This window comes from Xenopus tropicalis, chromosome 6 (genome assembly GCF_000004195.4).
Source record: "Xenopus tropicalis strain Nigerian chromosome 6, UCB_Xtro_10.0, whole genome shotgun sequence".
Classification (NCBI taxonomy): Eukaryota; Metazoa; Chordata; class Amphibia; order Anura; family Pipidae; genus Xenopus; species Xenopus tropicalis.
In genome coordinates, this window is record NC_030682.2 from 123,167,305 (window position 1) to 123,187,542 (window position 20,238).

At 41.0% G+C, this 20,238-nt stretch overlaps 1 protein-coding gene across 1 annotated transcript in view; it reads left to right on the forward strand.

The window, feature by feature from the left end:
• Positions 1–363: 363 nt before the first annotated feature.
• The window catches only part of pkia (protein kinase (cAMP-dependent, catalytic) inhibitor alpha), a 42,364-nt gene continuing 22,489 nt past the window's right edge, over positions 364–20,238 (forward strand). The window contains exons 1-2 of the mRNA NM_001030409.1: positions 364–487; positions 19,963–20,112. The gene's annotated coding sequence lies outside the window, so the exon portion shown is untranslated. The remainder of the gene's footprint in view (positions 488–19,962; positions 20,113–20,238) is intronic.

A 20,238-nucleotide genomic window follows, 5' to 3' on the forward strand; every position in this document is an offset into this window, starting at 1 on the left:
GTATCTCCCACATTAAAAAAATACCTGGATTTGGAAATTTATATCTATATCTAGAAAAACAACTGCACTGAAATTCCTGCCACTGCAAAGAATTCCAAAGAATACAAAGAACCCATTACAGCAGCCAACAGTGGAATTATGTGTACACACTTATCCTTCATGCCCTGCTTTGTTATTGGCTTAGGAAATTTCTAGTGCACATATATCCCAGGCATGCAGATAATGCAAGAAACCTTTTCCCAGTTGATTCAATTTCCTAATCCATACCAATAAAGTTATATGAAGAAAAAAAGAGAGAGCTGTAGACAGGCGTGACAAAAGCCTCCAAAAAAACAGAATCAGCAGCTGCTGTCTGGCCGAGGAACGCTCACAGCATCTGCCTCTTAATATCGCGTAATCGAGCCTTTGCAGCAGCAGCTGAGCAATATTACAGCACAACGGAGGAACCCTGCTGTGCTGGACATTTCTGTGGCAGAAGAGAAAGAAGGTAAGATTCCTTTTTTTCTTGCATCTGATATATAATTTGCTGCAGCTAAAGGAAATGGCTGATGGACTTTTTGTTTAAAACAGCTTGTGTCACAGGCACATTCAGAGAGTGGGAAATCAGAGCCGCTCTCCTAGAGAGACTGGCAGAATGACCACGACAGAGCTTGCCATGACCTAGGGATAAAAAAAAGCATCCTTTGTTTAATGTTTAGCAAGCCCTGTGATGCTCTAATTGCCATTTGTCACTTGCAGTCATATAAAAAGCACAATAGGAAGCAGCGGTTGTTTCTCAGGGAGGAAAATGAGGTGTATCGGAAATTACAAGTCTTTTGCCTCTGCTCCTGGTAATTGACATAAAACAGTAGGGGTCCGTGTACTGTAGGAAAAGAACTAAGCAGAAATCTCAGTCCATTTGGTTGATGATTAATTATTGAGCCCATACAATGTCCCTGTTTGCAGCATGAGTACAGCAGGAACATTCCTAAGAGCTATTTGTCCATAAAGAGGGTACCAAGTAGGCCATGCATTGTTGCCAAGCAACAGCATCTGCCATCTTCTTAAATAACATAACTGTTCATGCCAAAAAGGTAATACAGGTATAGGACCCATTATCCAGAATGCTCGGGACCAAGGGTATTCCGGATAAGGGGTCTTTCCGTAATTTGGATCTCAATACCTTAAGTCTACTAAAAAATCAATAAAACATTAATTAAACCCAATAGGATTGTTTTGCATCCAATAAGGATTAATTATATCTTAGTTGGAATCAATTACAAGGTTCTGTTTTATTTCTACATAGAAAAAGGAAATCAGTTTTAAAATTCTGAATTATTTGATTAAAATGGAGTCTATGGGAGACGGGCATTCCGTAATTCGGAGCTTTCTGGATAACGGGGTCCGATACCTGTATAATGAAAACAACCAAATATCTAGTATAAATAAATTTAAAGCTACTGGACTTGTTTGGTAGTCCAGTTGCTTTAAATTTATTTATACTAGATATACCATGACCTGGATGAATGAAAATCTTCATAGACAAAACAACCAAATGTTTCTGAGAAAAACATTGGGTATCTGGTATTATCTGCTTCAGTGTCTTTAGTGTTTAGTTGTATGGATTAAATGACTAGTCTTAGAGATTGGGGATTACACAGCGTTGATTAAGGAGCAAGGTTTATATGAAATGTATCTCACATTCTGAGATGGATTAAGATCAGGTTAAGGACTCAAGAACTGTAGTGATTTGGGGGCTCAAACTTCCACTGTCCCCACATTATTGCCTTGCTGCTGCCCCTGGAGTACTGGAGTACTGGGGCCCTGGGTAGGAATCTGGGGAACCTTGTGCATAATCTGGCTCTGCAAGGAAATTAAAACATATGGATACACTAAATCATTCCAACTATTTTTCATATGAAGAAAGATCAAAGCGTTATTTAACTTAAAAAAGCCCTTTAATTACATACAATGTTATAATATTATATATAATATAATATATATATAAAGTTATTATACAATAACACAATAAATCCCTGAATTGCCAGTTTGCACTGGCCTAGCAAGTAGGGCCCTGTTTCTTAACCTTGGGTCCCTAGATATTGCTGGACTACAGCTCCCAGCATTAACTAACATGTTAAAATGGTTTAATGCATCCTAGGAGTTGTAGTTCAGTAACATTTAGGGACCCAAGGTTAGGAAACAAGGCACTTAAAAAGTTAATTGGTGTCCTGGGATTCTTTTAGCCAGTAAAACCTATGGCTTCTATAAGTTATTTGGTGTTTCTTAAGGTGGCCATACACGGGCCAATTGTAGCTGCTGATATCAGTCCCTTGGACCGATTCGGTAGCTTATCAGCTCGTGTAGAGGCACTAACGACGGGCCTGCCCGACTGATATCTGCCCTGAAATTGCCCAGATATCGATCGGGCAGGCTAAAAGATTTAGTCGGATCAGGGACCGCATTGGCTCGTTGATGCGGTCCCCGAACCGACTGTGCCATTTCCGCCATTAGAATTCGATCGTTTGGCCCCCCCCATCAAATTAGCCTACATTTTCCCGATATCGCCCACCTGTAGGTGGGGATATCGGGAGAAGATCTGCTCGCTTGGCGACCTCACCAAGCGAGCGGATCTTAACGTGTATGGGCACCTTTAGAGTGCACACCATGGCGTGTGTGAAATAACTTTTCATTTTGTACAAAGACCTTCTATTTTCCAGTCTACAAATTAATAGCAAATTGAGTTCTTGGAAAGGAAAAATCATGAAATGAGTTATTGACACAAAAGTGTAAGTGGAGTACAGTAACCCTGGTGATTATTACAATAACATGAGCGATATTTGTTATAGTCATGTATCCCACAGCAACCAGAAATTTGCTCTTATCATTCTCACTGCACTAGACTGGTCTCCAATCACTGCTGATCCATAGCCATGGTTTACTGCAGTGCTGTCCAACTAATTCAATGTACTGGGCCAAGTATTTCTCATATAGCATGTTCAAGGGCCAGATTCAATTAAAATGATGATGTCTTACAGTAAGGTCTGTAAAGCATTTAAAGAGGAACTTTTGAACCAATATTTGTTAAAGAGCCCCACAAAACACAGAAACTCCTAATACACCTATCACTGTAACCTGTTCCTTCAAATGTATGAATAAGTTCCATCTTGATATGCTAAAATCCAGCGGCAAAACAGCTCTTCTCTTTTTGCATCATTTGAAATCCTGGCAGGGGAGGAGAGACTAAAACACTGATGTTACAAAATTGTAACAGCTTTCCTCAGCTTACAGACAGCATGCAGGAACTGCATAACCCACAATGCATTGCACTGGTGTAACTTTCCTTATTGACATCACATGTGGAAATTATGGGATGTGAAGAATGCAGGTTTATGACAGTCAACTACTGTTACATTTTTTTTATTGGTTCTTAAAGTAGTCAGCCAGATCAGCAGGAGAATAGGGGGCCAGGCTTAAGTAACTGTTTCCAAACCATAGTATTACAATAAAAAACACAAAAAGGCTGCATATTCTTTATATGATGTATATTGCAAAGTTACTCGAAATTATGTTTACATTTCAAAAAGCTTAACTGATGTTTTGGAGGAATTTCCCTTTAAGAAGACTGGCCATTCTTCTGAAAGGCCACATGCGACCCGCAGGTCTAAAGTTGGACATTTGGTTGTTTACTAAAATCTGACAATTTGCCCCTGCTGTTCTATATTACTCTCCAAGAACAATTCATTGTGGGGGGAAAAGATTCATGTTTTCTGTTAGTATACTGACAATTTTTCATTAGACTCATATTACTTTGCTGCTACTTTTATTGTACAGGTATCGGACCCCTTATCCGGAAACCCGTTATCCAGAAAGCTCCGAATTACGGAAAGCCTGTCTCCCATAGACTCCATTTTAATCAAATAATTCAGAATTTTAAAACTGATTTCCTTTTTCTATGTAGAAATAAAACAGAACCTTGTAATTGATTCCAACTAAGATATAAATAATCCTTATTGGATGCAAAACAATCCTATTGGGTTTCATTAATGTTTTATTGATTTTTTAGCAGACTTAAGGTATGGAGATCCAAATTACGGAAAGACCCCTTATCCGGAATACCCTTGGTCCCGAGCATTCTGGATAATGGGTCCTATACCTGTACCTGCATTTCAAGATACAGTGGAGGATGATGATCCATAACCTTGGCCACTGATCAACTGCCCATTTAACTGTTTGGGGAATTCACTGCTGGTCTGTTCATTAAAGGAGAACTAACCATAAAAAAATAAGGCTAGGAATGTTATATTTTATATACAGGTATAGGACCCATTATCCAGAATGCTCAGGACCAAGGGTATTCCGGATAAGGGGTCTTTCCATAATTTGGATCTCCATACCTTAAGTCTACTAAAAAATCAATAAAAATTGAATTAAACCCAATAGGATTGTTTTACATCCAATAAGGATTATTATATTTTAATTGGGATCAGTTACAAGGTACTGTTTTACTACTTAAGAGAAAAAGGAAATCAGTTTTAAAATTCTGAATTATTTGATTAAAATGGTGTCTATGGGAGACGGGCTTTCCGTAATATGGAGATTTCTGGAGAACGGGTTTCCAGATAAGGGATCCCATACCTTGGGTTCCCACCCAAAACGTTTAGCAGCCCTTTAACAGTAAGGATCCATGACTTCAAATTTGTCCACAGCAGGTCCTCCTCTTGGATCTTGTGAAATCATCTGTTTGTGCTCTGTTGAGAAGCAAAGTTGAGCATCAAAAAGTATCACAACATTGCAGAAAGTCAGGGTATAACTGCCATGGAGGTTGACTGTACCGGGTACATAGATTTTTTTATGAATACTGATGTAAAATGCATGCCTGTAAGCACAGATCTTTACAGATAAAGGGTTGAGGTGGCTTTGGGCTGGTACATGACCCAAAAAAATGACTTTCAAGCCCTTCATTCCTCTGCACCTCAACCCATACATTCTTGGCTGACCTCTTTTTTCCTCTCAGAGTCACCACCTGGTCAGGCCACCAATTTCTACTGCTTTTTCCTGCCTTAAATCTTTCTCTCATGCTGCTCCATACACTTGGAATGCCATCCCTAAATTCCTCCGGAGAGAATCTTCAAGAATAAACTCAAATACTACCTCTTGAAGTATTCATAAGTTACCTGTAATTACTCACCCGCTTAGAATGTATACTCTATAGGGCAGGGACCTTCTTCTCCTTACATTTGGAATGCCATCCCTAAATTCCTCAGGAGAGAATCTTCAAGAATAAACTCAAATACATCCTCTTGAAGTATTCATAAGTTACTCACAAGTAATTAACCCACGTAGAATGTATACTCTATGGGGCAGGGACCTTCTTCTCCTTACATTTGGAATGCCATCCTTGAATTCCTCCAGAGTGAATCTTCAAAAATAAACTCAAATACTACCTCTTGAAGTATTTACAAGTTACCCGTAAGTTACTCACCCACTTAGAATGTATACTGTATGGGGCAGGGACCTTCTTCTCCTTACATTTGGAATGCCATGCCTAAATTCCTCAAGAAACAATCGTCCCTAAGTTTCTGCAAGAATAGACTCAAATACTACTTCTTAAAGTACTCCTAAGTTACCCATAAGTTACTCGCCCACTTAGATTGTACCCTGTATGGGGCAGGGACCTTCTTCACCTAACACTGAATTTAGAAAATATGTTGCAACTGTATTTTGTATTTATGTATATTTTATTGTATTGACCTTTGTCTTATTGTTCTAATGGACAACGCTCCATGTGCAAGTAGTGCAATATACTATAAATAAAACATACATACACACAAAGTAAACACCAGAGGCAGAGGCAATATTGGGCATGTTTCTCAGTGGGTGGAAAAACTGCACACGTGCCTTTATCCTTGAGATCAGTGTGTTTTACTCCCTTTATAAAAATATGAATCAAAATAGAAGAGTGCCTGATACTGCTAAACCACCCACAGCTATCTGTTACTGAGTGCCTTGGCTTTATTCACGCTATATTTTAGTAAATATTTGCTGTTTAAATAGCTGCATGAGGGTTGTTATGCCGATTTGGAACTCACAGTGTATTCTTATGAACATAAACACTGCAGTCTGGTTCACCAGTTGGAATAAACTGTTATTCAGCAGAACTGCAGATAGATGTGTGGTCTGCTAGAACAAAAGAATTCAGTAAGTCAAATCTGCGTGCCCTGAAATAAAGAGATCTTTGTCTGATAATTCTGGTAAAATACTTAAAGGGAAATGGGGGTTATCAGTTAGGAATTTAGAAAATAATAACATTTTGTTCTTTGGTTTTTACTGCTAAGTAAAATACTTCCTTTGTAAATAATGTGTTCAAAATTAAATCATTGGAAACAGCAAGTATGTTCCATTATGATAGGGCACTATCTGCAAGGATTGTGTATGTTCTCCCAATATATTTCCTGAATACACAGGTTTCTTTCGAACTTCCAAAAACATACAGGCAGGCTACCTGGATTCTCATAAAACTGACCATGTATGTGTACATTGTGACCATCATAGTGACTATCATATGTGTGATAGTGACCATAGAGTGTTAGCTCACCTGATGCAGGGACTGCTGTGAATTATGTATACTCTCTTTAAAGTGCTGTTTATGAGTATTGCTGCTATATAAATAACAGATAATAAATTAAATGCTAGTTAGTGACTGTTAGCTATGGTTTACTAGACCTGTGTACCTTTTATGACATTATATGGTTTACTAGACCTGTGTACCTTTTATGACATTATATGGTTTACTAGACCTGTGTACCTTTTATGACATTACCAGGGAGTACATCTAATCCTGTATGAAGTTGCTGCAGATCAGACCCTTACACCTGGTTCATAAAATTCAGTTTTTGTCCATTTTTTGCGCTATTGCATGGACATAGCTGTAGGGTTTTAAGACAACAACCTGTTCAAGGGGTCTTATATAAGATAAGACACAAGGGTCTGTAGGTACACCCAGTGCTTTTTTTTTCTATTCAAGCTTTTTTTATTTGGATAATGTCATCAAAAAGAAGTGCACATTACACATTTCGCAATCATGAAATAAAACCCAGTGCTTTTCATTCATATTTTTGTGCACGGTTTAACCTTTACTAAAAGACAATGCCAAAAACCAGTAATGAAACCAGGGTTTGGTTCAGGAATTGGCCAAATCCTGATATATTCTGGACCGAATCAGCACCCAGCTCTGAACAACTGAAGGTGATAGATTTTTGTTCAAAATTGTTTTTTTTTCCTTAGACAAATCTTTTGTAAAGGACTTAGTGTTTAGGCAAATCCAATAATTATGGCTTTGGTGTATTCCTAGCAAGAGGGTTTTATGCTGCATGTTGTGCCAGGAATAAGCAAGATTTATACAAGACAGAATGAACCCTTGATTAAAGGAGAAATAATGCTTAACAGCTTAACAGAACTAGGCTAGAGATGCTGCATAATGTGTTTTGGGATTCTTCACCAGCCCAAGGCAATCACAGCCCTTTAACAACGAAGGTCAGGGCTTCTGGAGATGACCCTAGCAGCTCCCCATCTATTTTCTGCTGATTCACTGCACACGCTCTGTGCTGCTGTCAGTTTCCTGGGCTTAGTGACCAACTCACAATATACTGTATATATAGAATATAAAAGTCAATATACAAAGCTGATTACAAATGAATTCAGATTCTCATTACATGGTAGCTCCGAAACAAGTGCAATAAGCATCAGAAGTTAATCATCAGCCCTATAGCATAAGCTACAGGCTAAAACTCATTTTCTGCTTGATGATTTCCAATGACCCCAAGCTTAGATTCTCAAGAGCTGCCCAGATCATACAGAGGATGCGCAGGATCAGTGACACTCCTACAATAGCCAAGATGGTGAGTTCCTGTGCCAAATTTTAAGACCTTGATCATTATTGTAATGGAGATGCTGAAACTTTAGGATTGCACAGTGTGTTCCGTATATAAAATATGGCATTTTTAACCATATTTGTTTTTTAGGGTTTTGTTCTCCTTTAAGACTGCAATCTAGCCATATATTTAAAAAGATCTGGACTCAAATTCTTCTGCTGAACCAAATGCAACCAACTGAATACAAAAACATTTTTGCTCCTAAAACATATCTCTTGAATTCATTCTGGCATTACACTACATTTTTTTATACTTAAAGGAGAAAAAAAGTCATTTTGGCATTTTACTGCCAATAGATTTGCCACATTAGTGCAACCTAGAATGCTATATTTATTCTACAGAAAGCTTTACCGTAACTGAGTAAATAGCCCTAGAATATCCCTCTGTTTAAGATAGCAGCTACCATTTTAACTTGATTTCTATTGGTAGCTCAGATCACACATTCTGATGGGAGTGGGGGTGAATGCTTATAAATTCAGGAGCAGGAGAAGGGAGAGAGATGAGAGCTGTGCAGACTCTGGCCCAGGAATGAAGGATTTTTTTGATACCAAAGACCATGTTTACAAAAAAGGAGACAAGAAATTCTGTGTTTCTTTTGATAGAGGACTGTAAGGTACCTGCTCGTCGTGGCCGTCCACCCGGTCGCAAGGGGGCGCGCTCTGACGCTGGCGCACGCTATGACGCCGGCGTGCGTCTTGACGCCGGCGCGCGCCTTGACGCACGCGCACGCTCTGACGCCGGCGCGCGCCTTGACGCACGCGCACGCTCTGACGCCGGCGTGCGTCTTGACGCCCACATGCGCCTTGCGCTTAAAAAGACGCCAGAGGCCTAGGATCACTGCGAAGTGATCATTTTCCTTGTGAAAGACGCCAAGCATTTGTTTCCTGATTGATATTTGTTATTTTGACCCGGCCTGACTTCCGATTCTGAATCCTGCTGCCTGTACCGACCTATTGCCTGCCTGACCATCCGATTGCCTTCCGTTTTTGCCTAGACGCCTGGTTCGGCACTCCTGCCACTCCTTCACTTGGCTCCAGTCCTGTTTCACCCCCAGCGGCTGTGTTCCTTAGTGGGAGGTGTAGGAGAGGTCCTTCCTCAACGACTTCTTCCAGTGACGTTTCCTGCTTAGTCGTGACAGTATCACTTCGCCAGTATGGAAGGAGCTGAGGAAATCCCGGCCATGCAACTGCTGACTCAGCAAATGACCGCCCTCACTCAAGCGGTACAAGAACTCCAAGCCGGGCTGCATTCTGTCCAGGCTCAATTACAGCCTTTGCCTGGAGATCCCGCTGATGTCCCCGCTGCTCCCTCACCCGGGGCTATTCAGCCAGCGACGCCCAAGCTCAAGCTTTCTCTGCCAGAGCGCTTTTCTGGGAACCGCAAGAAGTTTCGGGCCTTTATGAATAGCTGCAAGCTGGAATTTACTTTGAACCCCTATACTTATACGACTGAACAGTCTAAGGTGGGGTTTGCCATTTCGCTTCTATCCGGGGAGCCTCAGACATGGGCCCACCGTCTTCTGGAACAAGACAGCCCGTTGTTCAGTGACTCTACTGCTTTCTTTCAGGCGATGGCTGTACTGTATGACGACCCCCAAAGAGAGGCTTCAGCTGAAGCTGCGCTCAGATCCCTCTTCCAGGGTAGACGCCCGGTTGAGGAGTATATCACAGATTTCCGCAACTACGCTGCGGACACCCAATGGAACCAAGCGGCTCTGAAACACCAGTTTAGAATTGGCTTGTCGGAAGTTCTGAAGGATGAGCTAGCTCGTGTTGGGGTTCCTGACGAACTAGAATCGCTTGTTGGGACAGTGATCCAAATTGATCGGCGTTTGAGGGAGAGGAGACTGGAGAAATCCGGGGTCTCGCAACCAAGCTGGTTGCTCCCCAAAGCACCCCTGTTCCCCAAATCTACCTCAACACCTCCCATGGCCGCTTCTTCGTTGTCTGAGGAGCCTGAACCCATGCAGATCGGCCTCATCCGCTCTCCATTAACACCTGAGGAGAGACTACGCAGACGACGTATGAACTTATGCCTCTATTGTGGTGCTTCGGGCCACCTCCTTCGCAATTGTCCTGTGCGACCTAATAGTAAGAATTCAGCACCAGTTCTTCTCAGTGCAGAAGGGGTCAATGGACTTTCACTTATGTCTGTTGTTGCTGTTTTACAGTGGTCCGGAAAGACGCTCCAGGTTCCAGCACTGATTGACTCCGGGGCCTGCGGTTGCTTTATTGATCGGGAGTTCGCCCGATTGCATTGTATTCCTTTGAAACCCAGATCCAGCCCATTGATGGTGAAATTGGCAGATGGATCTGATATTTCTTCTGGTCCAGTTTTGATTGAGACTTTTCCTTTGTTAATAAAGATTCAGAAGCACAGTGAGACTCTTTCGTTTGATGTAGTTTCCTCCCCATTGTATCCCCTCATCTTGGGGTTCCCGTGGCTGAAGGCACATAATCCTCTCATCAATTGGGATTCTAATCAAATAACATTTCCTTCCGGCCAATGCTCCCGTCATGACTGGGCCTCGAAGGAGTTGTCGGTCCTGTCTTCAGATCCTCGGCTTAAGCTCATTCCGGAATCCTATCACGAGTTCCTAGACGTCTTTGATGAGAGAGGAGCGGATGTACTACCACCGCACCGGATTTACGACTGCCCTGTGGACCTTCTTCCTGGCGCAGCTATTCCTTTTGGGCGAATCTACCCTTTATCAGAACCTGAACTTACCGTTCTTAAGGATTATATTGAGGAAAATCTCAAAAAGGGGTTCATTCGTCCATCCACCTCACCGGCCGGAGCAGGTATATTCTTTGTTGAAAAGAAGGATCACTCCTTACGCCCCTGTATTGATTATCGAGATTTGAACAAAATTACCATTAAGAATCGATACCCTTTGCCGCTCATACCGGAATTGTTCCTGAGACTACGCTCCGCCCGAGTATTTACTAAACTGGACCTTCGAGGGGCGTATAATCTGGTCCGTATTCGACAGGGGGACGAATGGAAGACGGCCTTTCGCACACGTTACGGACACTTTGAATATCTGGTTATGCCTTTTGGCCTATGTAACGCTCCAGCAACTTTCCAACACTTCGTGAATGATATTTTTAGGGACTTCTTGGATCTTTTTGTTATCGTCTACTTAGATGATATTTTGATCTTTTCGTCCTCCTTGGAAGAACATCGACGCCATGTCAAACAAGTTTTCTCTCGTTTGCGAGCCCATAAACTGTTCGCGAAACTGGAGAAATGTGAATTCGAGAGATTAACTATAGAATTCCTGGGTTTTATCATCTCCCCTGAGGGAATGTCGATGGACTCTCGTAAGGTCTCAGCGGTTCTAGATTGGCCCACACCAAATAGCCGCAAGGCTGTGCAGAGGTTTGTTGGTTTTGCCAATTTTTATCGAAAATTCATCAAGAACTTTTCTAAGATTATTTCTCCTATTACCGCCCTTACCAGCTCGCTAAAGAAATTCTGTTGGACGCCTGAGGCCCAGCAAGCCTTCTCTGATCTCAAGAGTCGCTTTACTTCGGCACCCATTCTGAAGCATCCTGACCCCACTCGTCCATTTGTTCTAGAGGTAGACGCCTCGGAGTATGCCATTGGAGCAGTGTTGTCACAAAGAAATGACGTACAGAGTCTGCTTCACCCTATTGCATTTTTCCCCAAGAAACTATCCTCTTCTGAGCAGAACTATGATGTGGGAGACAGAGAGTTACTCGCCATTAAATCGGCGTTCCAAGAATGGCGCCATCTGTTGGAGGGGGCTGCTCACCCCATCCTAGTATTCTCTGACCATAAGAATTTAGAATACCTACGATCCGCAAAGAGACTTCGGCCTCGTCAGGCCAGATGGGCGCTCTTCTTTTCCAGATTTAATTTCCATGTAACCTTCAGACCTGGTTCCAAGAATGGGAAAGCGGACGCTTTATCTCGCCTGTTCCCTGCTCCCGAAAACAATTCATCTTCCAGCACGATTCTACACGCCTCCAACTTTCTCCTACTTCAGGCGGAACTACTACAAAAGATCCAGTATGCTTCTGAGTCTGTCGTCAACCCCCCGGGGGATGTTGTCCGCCAAGAGAAGTACCTCATAGCAAATAATAAGATTTTTGTCCCTGAAGACTTACGCCTTGAGGTACTTAAGTTTATTCATGACCACCCGGTGTCTGGTCATCTGGGTGTTTACAAGACACAGGAACTTGCCAAGAGACATTTTTTTTGGCCTGGGATGATGAGAGACTGTGCTAAGTATGTTACTTCCTGTCAAACGTGTGCCCGGTTCAAGAATTCACATTCACGCCCAATGGGTCTCCTTCAGCCCCTCCCTGTTCCTGAAAGACCTTGGGAAAGGATCTCTATGGACTTTATTGTGGATCTTCCCAAGTCTGCTGGGTTTAACACGATTATGGTAGTGGTTGACGGGCTGACTAAGATGGCTCATTTTATACCCTTGTCTGGCTTACCATCGGCTGCTACAACGGCGGAGGTGTTCATTAGAGAGATCTTCCGGCTCCACGGCCTACCCAAGGTGGTAGTTTCGGACAGGGGATCACAGTTCACCTCTCGGTTTTGGAGATCTTTGTGCCAAGGGCTTCATATTCGCCTCGCTCTGTCTTCCGCATTCCACCCTCAAACGAATGGGCAGACTGAACGCACCAACCAAACCTTGGAGCAATACTTGAGGTGTTTTTCCTCTTATTCTCAAGAAGATTGGTCTACACTCTTGCCCCTAGCGGAGTTTTCGTATAACAATGCTATACATACCTCGTCCAAACAGACTCCCTTTTTCTCCAATTATGGCTTTCACCTCACTTCTCTGCCAGGTCTATCTGAAGTGTCGGTTCCTGCAGCTCAAGACAGACTTTTATTTTTAAATCACAATTTTGACTTTCTTCAACAAGCTGTACGAGAAGCACAACTTAGCTATAAGAGACATGCTGATAAAAGACGGAAGCCAAATCCCGAATTTAAGGTTGGTGACCTTGTCTGGTTATCCACTCGCAACCTTAAGCTCTCGTGTCCTACCAAGAAGTTGGGCCAAAAGTTCATGGGACCCTTCTCGATTGTTGAACAGATCAATCCCGTTACCTTCAAATTAAGATTACCTGCTAATCTTCGGGTTCACCCTGTCTTTCACGTCTCGCTACTAAAGAAGGTGGTAGGAAATCCATTCCCTGGTCGTGTGGAGATGCCTCCGGAGCCGGTAACTGTGCAGGGTGTGGAGGAATTCGAGGTCCAGGCTATTCTTGATTCCAGATTCCATAGAGGGCATTTGCAGTACTTGGTCCAATGGAAGGGTTACTCGCCGGAGAATAATTCCTGGGAGTCCGTAAGAAATGTCCATGCTCCTCGGCTGATTCGATCTTTCCATAGGAGATGTCCTGGAAAGCCCGCTCCGGTGCACGTCCGGAGGCCGTGCCTTGGGAGGGGGCAATGTAAGGTACCTGCTCGTCGTGGCCGTCCACCCGGTCGCAAGGGGGCGCGCTCTGACGCTGGCGCACGCTATGACGCCGGCGTGCGTCTTGACGCCAGCGCGCGTCTTGACGCCGGCGCGCGTCTTGACGCCAGCGCGCGTCTTGACGCCGGCGCGCGCCTTGACGCACGCGCACGCTCTGACGGCGGCGCGCGCCTTGACGCACGCGCACGCTCTGACGCCGGCGTGCGTCTTGACGCCCGCGCATGCGCCTTGCGCTTAAAAAGACGCCAGAGGCCTAGGATCACTGCGAAGTGATCATTTTCCTTGTGAAAGACGCCAAGCATTTGTTTCCTGATTGATATTTGTTATTTTGACCCGGCCTGACTTCCGATTCTGAATCCTGCTGCCTGTACCGACCTATTGCCTGCCTGACCATCCGATTGCCTTCCGTTTTTGCCTAGACGCCTGGTTCGGCACTCCTGCCACTCCTTCACTTGGCTCCAGTCCTGTTTCACCCCCAGCGGCTGTGTTCCTTAGTGGGAGGTGTAGGAGAGGTCCTTCCTCAACGACTTCTTCCAGTGACGTTTCCTGCTTAGTCGTGACAAGGACTCAGTGCTGCTTATGGCTGTATTTACATTTTAGACCTTTCTGATAAAGCTTACTTAGTTTTCACCTTTCCTTCTCCTTTAAGCCCAGTAAGACAAGTGGGCCTATAATGTATTCATTATTCAAAATATTTATTTTATTTTTATATGTATTTAATTATAATGTTGGGAAAATCTCTCTAAGCAGGACACAGAGCAGGAAAGCTTTGAACTGAGTAAATATAGGGGTGACCCCAAATATATATTTGGTTTTGCTGATTCAAGTGTATTCAGGGAACTAATCAAGTTTGCAGTTACCACCAAAAGGGCACAAATTTTATCATTTGTACTTTGTATGTTGAGATGTGCACTCCTGTGTTTCAACAAACTATCTTAAAATTGAATTTGAAAATTTTGTGGATACAGCAAACTTACACTATAAAAAATAATGTTGTAAAGAATGTACCCATACATTAGAAGCATGCCCCTGGGTGAAAGTCACTTGGACTTTTTTATATTAGAACAGCTGTTATGCCATTTATCATTTTCACTTCAGTCCCACACTAAATGCCACCTGTTTCTGTATCAGTGTCTAGTATAACAGATCTCAGCTGAATATGAGTCACTTGTTCCTTCAGCACCAAATGACCCTGCAAAGAGCTACTGAAAACAAATAGTAAACTGTAGAAAAGTTTTACTGATACCGCAAACCTAATAAAAGATATTGAGATCACTGATGGAATACTAATGACTGTAAGTTTTTTCTGAATTGGATTGCATCTCAAATTGACCAAGTTCTTCACCTGCCAGCTAGATGGATAAGTGTATCATAATTAACAGTGAACCTCATCTATCACTGAGATATTCAAATGACACAGTAATGTTTAGCAGACATCCCAACATCATTTAATAATGTCACAGTTTAGTATTATCTGAAAAATGTCTTGTTTGTGAGACCATTTAATGCTCACAAAGTAACTGAACAGTTATGTCCCATGTGCCACCCCCTATTTTGGCTATTATGTTAGACATCCTTGTAGCACTTTATAAAGGTATACATACATACTACTTAACCATGTTGTTGAAGTTAGGAGCAAACCCAGAATAGTCAGAGATATTACCACTTGACAGTATCAAAAGCCTCAGCTACAGTATATCAAAGACAGCTATTGTTTTGACCCAAATTATCAAGAGAAATGGCCAGGTTAACTTACCAGGAAAAAAAAAGTTTTTCAAGTCTCATAGCTAACATTTTCACATATTTTTCAATATCTGTTATATGTAATGGATGTACAAGCATGCAAGCCACGTATACCCTTAATGGCACTGCCTTAGGCAAATACATTATAGAGAAGAAAGCTTGGGTACCTGTGAATAAACTTGGCTCTAGTAAGTTATGCCAGTCAGCAGCTGCAAAGGCAAACAAGCTTTTGAGCTGAAGGGTAACTAAGCTGGTAAAGGGTATGGAAAGTCTCAGTTATGAAGAAAGACTGGCCAATTTGGGGTTGTTTACTCTGGAGAAGGGGCGCATAAGAGGAGATATGATAACTATGTATAAATATAGAAGGGGACCATAGAACCAAATTATTTATTAACCAGTAGGTTCTTTCAGCAGACACAATTCCAATTAGAAGAGAGGAGGTACCCTCTTAAAATTTGGAAAGGGTTCTTTAAAGTGAGAGCCATGAAGTTGTCAAATTCTCTCTCTGAAGTGGTTGTACTGGCAAATATATTAGATAGCTTTAACAAGGGGTTGGATGGCATTTTAGCAAGAGATTCTGAAACCCTAGTACAAAGTTGATCCAGGGAGTTAGGGAGACATTTCCCCCCCTCTGAAACAAAATGAAAAGGCTTTAGTTGTTTTTTTTTTCCTTTCCTCTGGATCAGCTAGCAGTTAGGTTTCATTTAGACTGGTTTCATAAATTGTACTCAATGTGTTTTTTTAACTTAGTTACTGTGTTGCTATGTTAAAGAGATGGGCATGACATTTGATATCTTTACTAGGTTTATTTAACAGTACAGTTATGGTTTCATATATTTTTTTTCTCAATGGCATCTTTCAAACGTTACCAAGTTGTGAAGTTAGGACCTTGTAGTCCATAGAAGAATTTGGTATCCTCCTAATAAGTCTGCAGTGCGAGGAATATGGAGACCTAAAAAACTGTAGCAGAATAGTCTTATATGCCTTATTAAACCCAAGCTTCCATTTCACTTTAGTGTGTAAGAAAGAATTGCAATCGCTCTCCACATCTTTGAGCCTTCACAGATTTGATCTATTAGCCTTACTCCTGTCGGCTGACAAGCCCTCTTAACTGCCATTATTTCATTATGAAGGATACCACTGAGTTATGCAGTTAACAGCCATTTCTGCACAAATAGGGCAATTAAAAGAATTTTCTCATTAAATATTGATCACCTTGATTATTGTTAATAATATCAAGCATAATGGATTTAATATCCAGTTTTCCTTGGGCTGTTCATGTTGCACCATTGCCTATAGAACTTTAAAAAAAACATCTCAAAAAGCGTCTGAAATACTTTTCAGGGTGTAGTCTATTGCCTATATATTCAGTAATTGACTTTGATTTAAAAAATTCAAACCTATCATTTATAATACCATGTGTGTCTTGGAAAAGCAGAGGTATCCTTGTGCTGTGAGGTGTGGTATGCCTTCATCGGACAATATTTATCATTGGGGAGCATCTATGACTTTTTAAAAGTTGTCTTTCTTATCAAGTACCATGTAAAGATGGCCATGCATTGTAAGATTTGCTCTATGGGGAGATTGCCAAATAAGGGAAACTTTCCATGCCCACCAAAATGACCACCTTGGGTGGGCAATATGCTAATGCGGTTTATGATCACATTACAATGATGGCCATACGAGAAGTTGGAGCGAGGACCACATCAATGAGTCAATGCGGTCCCAGATCCGACAGAAAAATCAAGCCTGACCAATCGACATCGATTTTTGGTTAGATATCAGTTAGGGAGGCTTTTTAGAGGTCCCCATACAGATAAGCTGCTGAAGGTGGCCATACATGGGCAGATTTAAACATCAAGTGGGCATCCTGCAGCATTATCTCATCTGCATTATATCTTTTAATATATTAACAGGTTCTTTTATATTTGTATAATCATTTAGTTCCCTAATATTCCATGTAATCACAAAAAAAACTTACAGTAACTATTTCTTGGGGTTTTTTTTTTTTTTTAAATAATTTATTTCAATCCTGTACGTTATCATCAGGAGATTACAGACTGCAACATGACATCAGATTATACATACTGGAGTGAGTATTTAAATTTAATCCTTGGAGAGAGAAAATAGAAGTAGAGAAGGAGCTGATTTGAGGGGAGATGTAGTTGGAGAGATGTGCTGAATATGCAACCATTAGGTGGTGGTTAGATAAAAACTGACCAACATAGTTAAGCCTTATGCATCAGTTGCGGCTTTGGTATGGCAGGCAGTTCAGAGTATTAACTAAAGTGTGCAAAGCAAAGAAAATATATGTTCTCATCAAAGGTCTATTAGACATCAGGTTCCAGCCAGTCTACTTCATAATCACAAGAAGTTTTTAGTGGGTTGGCATAGGATTTGTTGTGTAAAATCCATACCTTTAGAAATTTGTTTGGGTAGCCCTTTGCAAAGTATACCTATTCAGTTGCAGGAAGCGCTTGCTCCATTAATTCTATCCAGAAATTTAGCATTCAGGGGTAGTTATCCATTTTATAGCTATGGCTTTTTTTTGCATAAAATGGCAGGAATATGAGTAGTGTTTGTTCAGTTCTTGAGAGTGCTGTGGAATTCAACAGGAGGACTGTAGGGTGGCATTCGATTGGTTGAGCCATTTGTTGGGAGAAAAAGGTGGAAATGTCCATCCAAAAGGACTTATTTTGAGAATAGTCCCTTATTTCTAGTGTTAAACAACCTTTAACTAAGTTGTTTGTAAAAATATAATTATTTTGCCAAGCTGCATGTAAAGGACCTTTTTCCTGTCCCACAAATTGAAAGTGCAGAACACATCTCCCTTCCTGCCAAAACACCAATATAAGTAGAATGAGTCCATTACAAGTATAAAAGCATTAGGAACCATAGTTGACAACAACAAGCACTATCTCAGGACCGCAGAGGAAGCCTTACATTTTAAAAGAATATAACTATAGTGCAATGAAGGAAAAGTAGAGGGTTTTACAAAGGAACTTGCGCTCCACTTTTCCTTTTGATTATTTATATTGCATCATTTCCATCGTTCTATGAATTATTAGGTCTTACATCATTAATTCACTCTAGGTTTAAAAATGAATTCTTGAATATCATTTTATGTACTGGTGTATTTTATTCATTTTTTATTGCAAGATGTATTTATGTGTGAATGTTTTTATTGTAATTAACTAATAAATACTAATTGTTTGATTTAATTCACAACACTCGGTGGTTTGTTTTGTATGAGCGCCAACTCTGTTTTATAATAGTTTATTTTCTAATTGGGGATTAGTTTGGAGGAAGGCAGCTGTTCACTTCACTTTATTTCACATTTTTGGTGTGGGGCCACTATTGTTGAGTATTTTTGGTTTTTAGGTATTTGATAAATATATTTCCTACACATTGGGTAAAATTTTAGCCAAGCGCGGACAAGGTTTAGTATTTATGAACTTGCGCTCCACCACTTAGGAACTTTGAGCAGAATACTTATATAAGTTTATAGTTTTGTGTCTAGGTAGCTGAGTAATTCAATTATGTTTAATATATTTGCCAGACAGGTTTGGTGGTATTTTACACGGGGTGCCATGACAAGCATTGTACACATTTTCATTGTAGTAGTTAAATCCATAGCCTGTTGGTTGGTAAGGTTTAGAATATAAGCTCTGCTATTTTTATTACATAGTATTTTAATACCAGCTGCTGTTTTTCATCCATCAAAATACTGATCCTCTCTATGCAGGAAGCAAGATTATTAGTTTTACCCATTATATCTATGAATGTCACGTTTAGCACTAAGACTAAGTAGTATATAGGGGTAATTGTATTTCAGTAGCCATAGTACATGAATCTAAATGTTTTTCTGAGAGATACATAAGAAACCATAATATAGTACTGTAGATCCATATCTGTTAAAAGAAAATATTTGCTTTGAGAAGGTGCACTAAACCAGCCATATTGTTACATGACTAGTTTCAGTTGCTTGGATTTTTAATTGGAAGTTTTTACTTACATAGCTATCTATTTATGTCTAGGACTAATGTCTTTCACTTTGAATTTCTAGAAATTATCTGGCCCTTTGCTCAGGCCATACTTTAGCACGTAAACCAAGTAAAGACTTTGCCAGACTAGCAATCAGGGGTCTTGTTGGGGGCTCACTGGCTTCAAATGCAGACAAAAAATCTGAAACCAAAAGCCAAAACCAGAATCCAATAAAAAAAAAGCGCTGAACCATTACCTTCAGCTTTTTTTATTGGAGCATATAATTTTTAAAATCATGTGCTTTTGTATACTATATTGTAACTGCTTGCTGGAGATCCTGGAGCTGTTAATGAATGGGGTTGTATGTATTTTCCAAGATGTTGATGCTGTTGTCTGCCGCCACTGTTTGTTCCTGGAGTTTCTGCAATCTTTAAGAATGGAGAATTCAACCTTCAGATTTCTGCCAATATAAAAGTAGTGCATTTTTCCACTGTTGCTTTGATTTCGGCTCACAAGTGAAATGTGGTGCAGTGGGGTGGCTCTGACGAGGAAGATACCTGGGAGCCGGCACCATTTTTGGTAGGCCTTTCCTCCTGCATAAATCTCTTATTATATTATATTGTTATTATTATATTATTATTATCTTATTATATTATCATATATATATAATTATATATATGAGGCAAACATCTTGGTCTACCAGAATTTAGAAGGTTGGCCTTCTAGCTCCCTATTACAGCTGGACAAATGGAGCTTACCAATCCTTTATGGTACGGTATTGAATCAAAGACTGAATTGTCTCACTGTAAACAAAATCTCTGTCTTGCTGCTTGTAATTGGGCAAACTTTCAATTCTAGGGACAGCTGTCACAGTCCTTGGCAAGGTGATGACACAGCAAGCCAGAAATAGATCAGATGCAATGGATGTTGCAAACTACCAGCCTTGATATGTAAATACACATTACAAAGGGCCTCTTTGGGGAAGATTTCTGTAGAACAAATCAAAAGGTAAGTGGTATTTGTGGTTACTGCACTGGCATGGCAAGTGCTTTGCTGATCATGCTCCTTGTACTGAAGTTTGCAATGCGTACAAACTGAAAATGCTAGCTTGATGCTATTATTAGCTCATGGGTC